The following is a 7,628-nucleotide window of genomic DNA, read 5'->3' on the forward strand; positions in this document are numbered from 1 at the left end:
AAAACCAGGCTAATTTTCGGGCTGTTTTTCCGGCCATTTTATGGGCTATTTGGGAGGCATTTTTCATGGCATCTTCAGACAGTTTTCTGGGCCATTTTCAGGCCATTTTTGGGCCATTTTCAGGCCCTTTATTGGCTGTTTTCTGGACCAAAACAGCCTGAAAAATGGCCTGAAAACAGCCCCCAAAATGGCCCCAAAACTGCCCAAAAAGCAGGCATGCACGCGCCGGCCAGATTGTCTTCAGGTTTTCAACATGCACACACATGCCCGCCCATGCACGAGCATTCCAGTTTGGGCGCACGGTGCCAAAAAAGTTTGCCATCACTGGGCTAGGTCTTTTAGCAAAAACTAAAAAAATATATTTATCAAAGTTAAGGACCAACTTGTTCTGTCTGCAGTAGCCAAGTGTTGCCCTAATTGCTCTCTTCAGTCCTACAGGAGTTTGTGAAATAATAACAGCATTGTTTGTGAAATAATAACAGCATTGTCGGCATATAGAAGAATTGGAATTTTGTGGTGCTAGGTTAGGATACAGATCAAGGTTCTGTAAGCAATCGATCAGGGGGTTGATATAGAAGTTAAAAAGGGAGGGGGACAGGATGCAACTCTGCCCTACCCCTTTTTGTACCCTTACTGGGACAGTTAAAGTCCCTTCAGGATTACACATAACTTTCAAGGTAGAATTGGCATACATTTTTTTAAATATAATTTTTTATTTTTATTACATAGACAACACATACACACAACAATAAAAAAACAAAGAAAAAAACATCATCACATACAGCATGTCGTTTGGTTACAGGTGTTTTAACATCCATATTCTCGAATAACATTTACCATCTCAGATTTTTCATCTAGTATAACTAAATACCTCACTTTCATTGTACAATATATGTTCAATTACAATTAGTATTATTATTTTTTCCAATAAATCATAATTCCCTTACATTCTTGATTGTCTATTTGATAACAGTATACCCTTATATAATCCCCATGTGATAGAATTTTTTTTGCCAACCATTTATATTTGTATATTACTATTTTCAATTATGCATAATTCCACCAATCAACTATCAGGTATGCTTATGTTCATTATTATCCTTGTACATCATACATTCAAACAGAAATCTTATTCTTTTATTTTTCAACAAAATATTCTAAATAGTCGCTACATATATATACCAATTTTCAATTATTCCCTTATTAAAATTATTTATCAACAACAAGATATCATTGTAATATGTCCTTAACGGTATACATTATATCACCAATCCTCTATCAAGTATACATAAAATCATCATTATCCTTATCCTTTTTAAAACAAAAAAAAATTCTAAAATATTCAATTCATAGATATATCAGTTTTCCATTGTATCGTCGTTAATTTATTTCACAGCATGATTGTGTTATCATTTAACTCCTTCAATTAAAGCATGAGTAGAACATTTTTCATTTCCAAGTTTTTTCCCCCAGCCACTGATAAAACAAGTCCCATATCTTATAAAATTGCTTGTCCTCTTGTTCTCTAAGGCATACAATTTTTGTATGAGGAAAAGGAGTTTAAAGATACTAGTGCATTTTAGTTTTTCTCAGAGGGTGTTCCTGGATATTGAATCAAAGGCCTGCTTAAAATCAAGGAAGGCCATGAAAAGAGAGGAATTCTTTTTATATGTGTATTTTTGTACTAGATGGTGAAGTTGATCTTCCTTCTCTAAAACTGGCTTGTTCGACTTTGAATTATCCCTCCTGAAATTAGCCAATCCTGAAGTTTATAGTTTAGGTGTTTGGCATATAGTTTATTAATAACACTCAGAAGACTAATGTGTCTATAACTGCCTGGGTCATTTCTATTACCTTTTATATAAATTGGTATGATAATTGCTAATCCCCAATCTCTTGGCATATGTCCTGTTTTATCTATAAATGTAAACAGAGATGCTAAAAGTGGAGCCCACCAACTGGTGTTCTTTTTGATTATTTCTGGCAGGACATTATCAGCAACAGGTGCCTTATTAGCTTGGGGGCTCTGATCAACCATGATATTTCTTCTAGTGTAACAGCGGCCAGTAAGGAGTTTGGTTGAAACTAATGTGGCTCTTCTTAGTTACATAGTCAGGGTCTGTATATCGCTCCCTAAAATATTCTTCTCAGGCATGAATTGGTATCTGATTAATTTGAAGTAGAGGGGATTTCCCTAATCCTCTGATGTACCAAAAAAGGGATGCATTTTTTGTCCTGACTGATGCAATTAGTCTATGTCAAGACTCATGGCTGTGCCCAACAATAGTGGGCCAGCATTGATGGATTTCAGTTGCTCTAATACCATTTTTCTATTGTGGCAATGTCCTGGTGAAAATTTCACCATGTTTCTCACTGACTGCACCTAGATTTCCATGAAAGAAGTCCAAGTGTGAATGCAGAAAATGAATCTTCAGTAACATATTGCACTTCATGGTCTTGTATGCTGTAAGAAGTTAGTCAAATAACTGAATTTAGTTTGATAATCTGTAGTTCCCAAGAAAATTCTCAACAATATCCTTGAATATTTTCCAAGTCATTTTCTCTGGCCCCAGTGATTGATCTTTCAACTATTTGTCATTGACTTATCTGATCTACAGATCAACAAAAAATGCCTTTCTTAATCTTGGCATCAGTTTTTTATTGGAAATAGCTATCTCAACCTTCTTCATTCATCACTTTTACAAAAAAGTTCACCAGTCTGAGTTTTTTGCGAAGCAGAAGCAAAAATATATTTGCTGGATCAACAAATTGTTGATGTGCATGTTTGTCTATCCTAGAATCAAATTCTTTCATGGTGGCCATTTCTTTTTAAGTATAATGTGACTCTCTTGTATGGCGATCCCTTTCACATATGTGTAAAAACAATATTTGGTATATCCAAGCTGCATTCCAAACAGCAGACCAACTACTTTTAGATATATTCCAGATGTATTTGATGTACTGATGGGCTTCAATAACAATTCCATATTTCTATATGTTTCTTTAATATGTGCAGCATAGCCAAAATGTATTGAAAAGTATACATTGCCATTATGTAAAAACAGATTTCTATAAAATGGTACATGATAGGTTAAATTACAAGTTTTTGTGATGAGCAGCCAAAAAAATCTATAAAATACATCCAAAAGTGTTCAGAAATCAGTCTTTGGTGTTCAGTGTTATCGAAAGCTTCTTTCCTTATCCATATCCTGAAATTCTGTTCATTTTAAATAAAAAAGTATATATGTTTTCTTTCTTCAAAATATTTAAAGTAACCAGACAACCTTTTTTATATAGAGTACAGGGCGGGGCATAACCTTTTCCTAGGGGGTCACAGCAAGATCGACAGCAGTTTACAACTTCCGCGACACCTCATTTTAAAGCCCATAAAAAACTGAATTGAATGAGCTATTAAATGTTAAATTTGCTTTAAGAATGGCTGGAAAATTCGATTCGGAAGAACAAAGGATCATTGACAGAATAAAATGCATTGCCTTTCGAGAGGCTTGCGATGCTGGAGCGACGTTTATCAATCGAAATTCGCCAGATCTCAATCCGGCAGAGAACATTGGGGCCATAATTAAGGATGAAGTGGAAGCTCTGATGATTCAGGAGCAAGGTCAAAATCGATATTCGGTTGAAACTTTGAGAATGAATTTGGAAACTGTGTTGAAAAATCTGGAAAATCGAACAGAACTGTTTGAAGATTTGTTGTGTTCTTATCCACCTCGTTTGAATGCTGTTCGAAGGGCTAATGGTGGTCATACTGACTATTAAATCGTGTCAATTAGCTCAGTTTTTGATGGGCTTTCGAATGGTGTATGAATTATTTGTGTTGTTATTACAAGTGTTGCTGTGACCCCCTAGGAAAAGGTTATGCCCCGCCCTGTAGAATAGAATAGAATAGAATTTTTTATTGGCCAAGTGTGATTGGACAAATGAGGAAGGAATTTTAAGATTTCTGTTATCTATTTAAAAGCAGAATAAAGTCTTACTTTATCTGAATTGAGTGGAAAAACATAGACAGCTACATGCAACATTAAACAATATGAAATGTGTCTATGCCAAAAAAATCTAGTTTGCATTCCTGCAAACTATAAAACATTTCTATAAATCTAGAAAGATGTAGTCAAACTAATGCTAATATTTTTCAAATATAGAATCTGTATCTAAAGTATTATATATGTAAAAGCACTTTGTGTGCATGAACATTCCATATAATTTCTTCAGAATGTATGTATTTGATTTAAATGTTTTACAAGAATGGACATTGAATTGAATTGAATTGATTAGGTTTCTATGCCGCCCAATCCCGAAGGACTCCGGGCGGCTTACAGAATAAAAAGAAATTAAAAGAACTTAAAAACAATAGGACACACAAAGTTAAAAAAGAACGCAACAAACACCAATCAGAAGGCCTGCCGGAAAAGCCAGGTTTTAATGGCTTTGCGAAAGGCCATGAGAGTGGGGATGGCCCGGATCTCTGGGGGCAGCTCATTCCATATGGCCGGAGCGGCAACACAGAAGGCCCTACTCTTAGGCGCCGCCAGACGGCATTGTCCTGCTGAAGGCACCCGGAGAAGGCCCATCCTGTGTGATCTTATTGGTCTAAGGGAGGTATGTGGCAGGAGACGGTCTCATAGGTACTCAGGTCCTAGGCCGTGTAGGGTTTTAAAGGTAATAACCAGCACCTTGAATCGTGTTCGGAGACCAATGGGCAGCCAGTGTAGCTCGCAGAGGATAGGTGTGACGTGGGTGTACCTTGGCACACCTAGTATCGCTCGCGCGGCTGCATTCTGGACTAGTTGCAGTCTCCGAACACTTTTCAGGGGCAGCCCCAAGTAGAGCGCGTTAGAGTAATCCAGTCTTGAGATGACGAGGGCATGAGTGACTGTCTGAAGTGCCTCCCGGTCCAAATAGGTGCACCAGGCGAACCTGGGCAAAGGCCCCCCTGGTCACAGCCGACAGATAGTGTTCCAAGGTCAGTTGCGGGTCCAGGAGGACCCCCAAATTGCAAACCCTCTCTGAGGGGGGCAAGTTTTCTCCCCCCAGGATTAAGGACGGACTAGATGGACTGTCCTTAGGGGGCAACATCTACAACCATTCGGTCTTGTCAGGATTGAGTGCGAGTTTGTTCACTCCCATCCAGACCCTAACAGCTTCCAGGCACTGGCACATCACTTCCACCGCTTCACTGAGTTGGCACGGGGCGGACTGATACAGCTGAGTATCGTCCGCATACTGGTGGTATTTAATCCTGTGCCGGTGGATGATCTCGCTCTGTGGCTTCATGTAGATGTTAAATAGGAGGGGGGACAGGACTGACCCCTGTGGCACCCCATTGCTTACCTGAGATGCCCTTTCTTTGGACAGATGGAGACAGCATCCATGCATGGTAATACTCATACACTAACAAATAGGACTGAATCTAATATCTTTAAGACACGTCTTCTCCTGCTACACTCAGCTTTTTAACAAAGACGAAGACGTGTGAAAAACTAAATTATATGAGGCAATCTCTCCCACTGATACGGGACCAGGCAAAGGAAAATAACATTAGGGCGGGGCTGGATGCTGTCTCCACCTGTCCAGAAAAAGGGCGTCTCAGGTAAGCCAACTCCCATTCTCCATGGTTGGTGGAGACAGCATCCATGCATGGGACATACCAAAGCTGTCACCTGATTACGGGTGGGATGATGACCAGGCTGGATGAATCCGACTCTGCACAACCCGTTGTAGCACCCACCTTCCAAATGTGGCCTCGAGCAATGCATATTGGTCAATTTTGTAATGCCAAATAAAGGGAGAAGGTGAAGTCCATGTGACAGCTCTGCATACCTCCTCCAGGGAGGCCAATCAACTGGGCTCAATGGTGTGCCCTAATCTGCTGGACTAAGCTCCGTAAACTGATTTGACATTCCCTAGAAAAGAAGACCCTGCCCTGTACTGTGTCTATGACTGCTCCTAAATGGAGCAGCCGTGCCATTCGGGTCGGATGGCTTTTCCACAGGTTAATGGAGAAGCCATGCTCCCTCAGGGTCTGGAGTATCACCTCCAGGTCTCGTGTAGTCTGGCTGGGGGACCTGGACAACCAGAGGATGTCATCCAGGTAACATAAGATCCTGATCGAGTGGGCTCTCAAATGAGCCTTGGTAAATACCCTCGGAGCTGAGGAAAGGCCAAAGGGAGGTGCCTGATATTGAAAATGTCATCCCTCATAGCAGAACCACAGGAACTGCCTGTGGTCTGGGTAGATTGGGACATGGAGGTAGGCTTCCATGAGGACAACCGAGGTCAGATAGCCATCCCTCTGAACGGCTTCCAAGATGGTCAGGAGGGAATGCATCTTAAACCATCGGTAGACAATGTGACTGTTCAAGGCTTTCAGATCTAGAATTGCCCTCCAACCCCCTGAGATCTTGGGGACAATAAACAAAAGGAAATAGAACCCCTGTCCCTGCTGATCCTCCGGGACGAGCTGAATGGCCTGGATATCCAGCAGGTGCTGGATGGCCTGGTCCACAAGAGGTCTCTTTCCCTGGTCCTGTGAGATGGGACAGAGGAGGAAATACCTCGGGAGAGGGGAGGAGAAAAATTATAGGGAGAGGCCGTGTTTCACAATCTCCCTGACCCAGGCATCTGTTATGACCTCCTCCCACAAGATCAGCAAAGGCCAATTGGCCACTGAGGGAAAGGTTGTCCTGGCAATCATTTTTGATGGTGGAAGGGTCGATTGGAGCCTGTCCCTTGGTAGGGCCGTTTGAGCTGATAATGCTGTCCTCCCCTGCCTGACCTGTCCTGGTGCTGACTCTGTCTACCGGAATATTGGCGAGCTGGACGGGAGAATCTGTATCCCCTGTCCAAGCCTCGAAAGGGTGGCCTACATTGGTAGGGAGAGGCCCTGGGCTCTGACTTATGGAATTGGGAGGGGAGAACCATTTGTGCTTAGTGTCTGCCTGCCACTCTTTAAGCTAAAGCATTTTCCTGGCTGAAATAGAGGATGCTATGGATTTAGAGCAAATCTGGCCACACTCAAGGAAGCGTCAGCAGAAAATTCTAGGGCCACCTTAATTTTGGAATCAGATTTAGGGAGCCACCCTTGCAGTTGAATTAAATCAGAGGAGAGCAACCCTGTTGAAGAAGGAAGAAGCCATCGAGGCCTTGATGTCCAGGCAGCCGATTGATGGCCCTTAATTAAGATGTGTTCAGACTGCCTGTCCTCAGATTTCAGCTCTTCGTCAGGGATCCTGGGAACCACTGTGAGAGAGAAGAGGGCCACTACTGGGGCATCAATGGATGGAACTTCAAGCAGCATGGTTAATTCATGCTCCACGTTAAAGAACCTCTTATCTTGGGGGATGGGGAAGGGAGAAGTCCACTGCCGCTGGGCAATGTCTTGAAACAATTTAGGGGAAGGAATCACCTCCTTCTGGACCACTGGTTCAAAGAACATTAGATCAGTTGAGGTCACTGGGGTGGAAGGACCTTCCTGGGCAGCCTGTGCCGACTCCAGCTCAACCACCTCCTGTGCTTTCAGAAGGAGAGAAGTAAACATGGAAGGATGAAACAGGCCCCCCATGGTGATCTGATCAGTCTTGGGACCCTCATCTGCAGAGAGCTCTGAATCC

This window comes from Thamnophis sirtalis, unplaced genomic scaffold (assembly GCF_051295495.1).
Source record: "Thamnophis sirtalis isolate CommonGarterSnake01/CBP01778 unplaced genomic scaffold, rThaSir2_p1.2 scaffold_8, whole genome shotgun sequence".
In the NCBI taxonomy this organism is placed as follows: domain Eukaryota; kingdom Metazoa; phylum Chordata; class Lepidosauria; order Squamata; family Natricidae; genus Thamnophis; species Thamnophis sirtalis.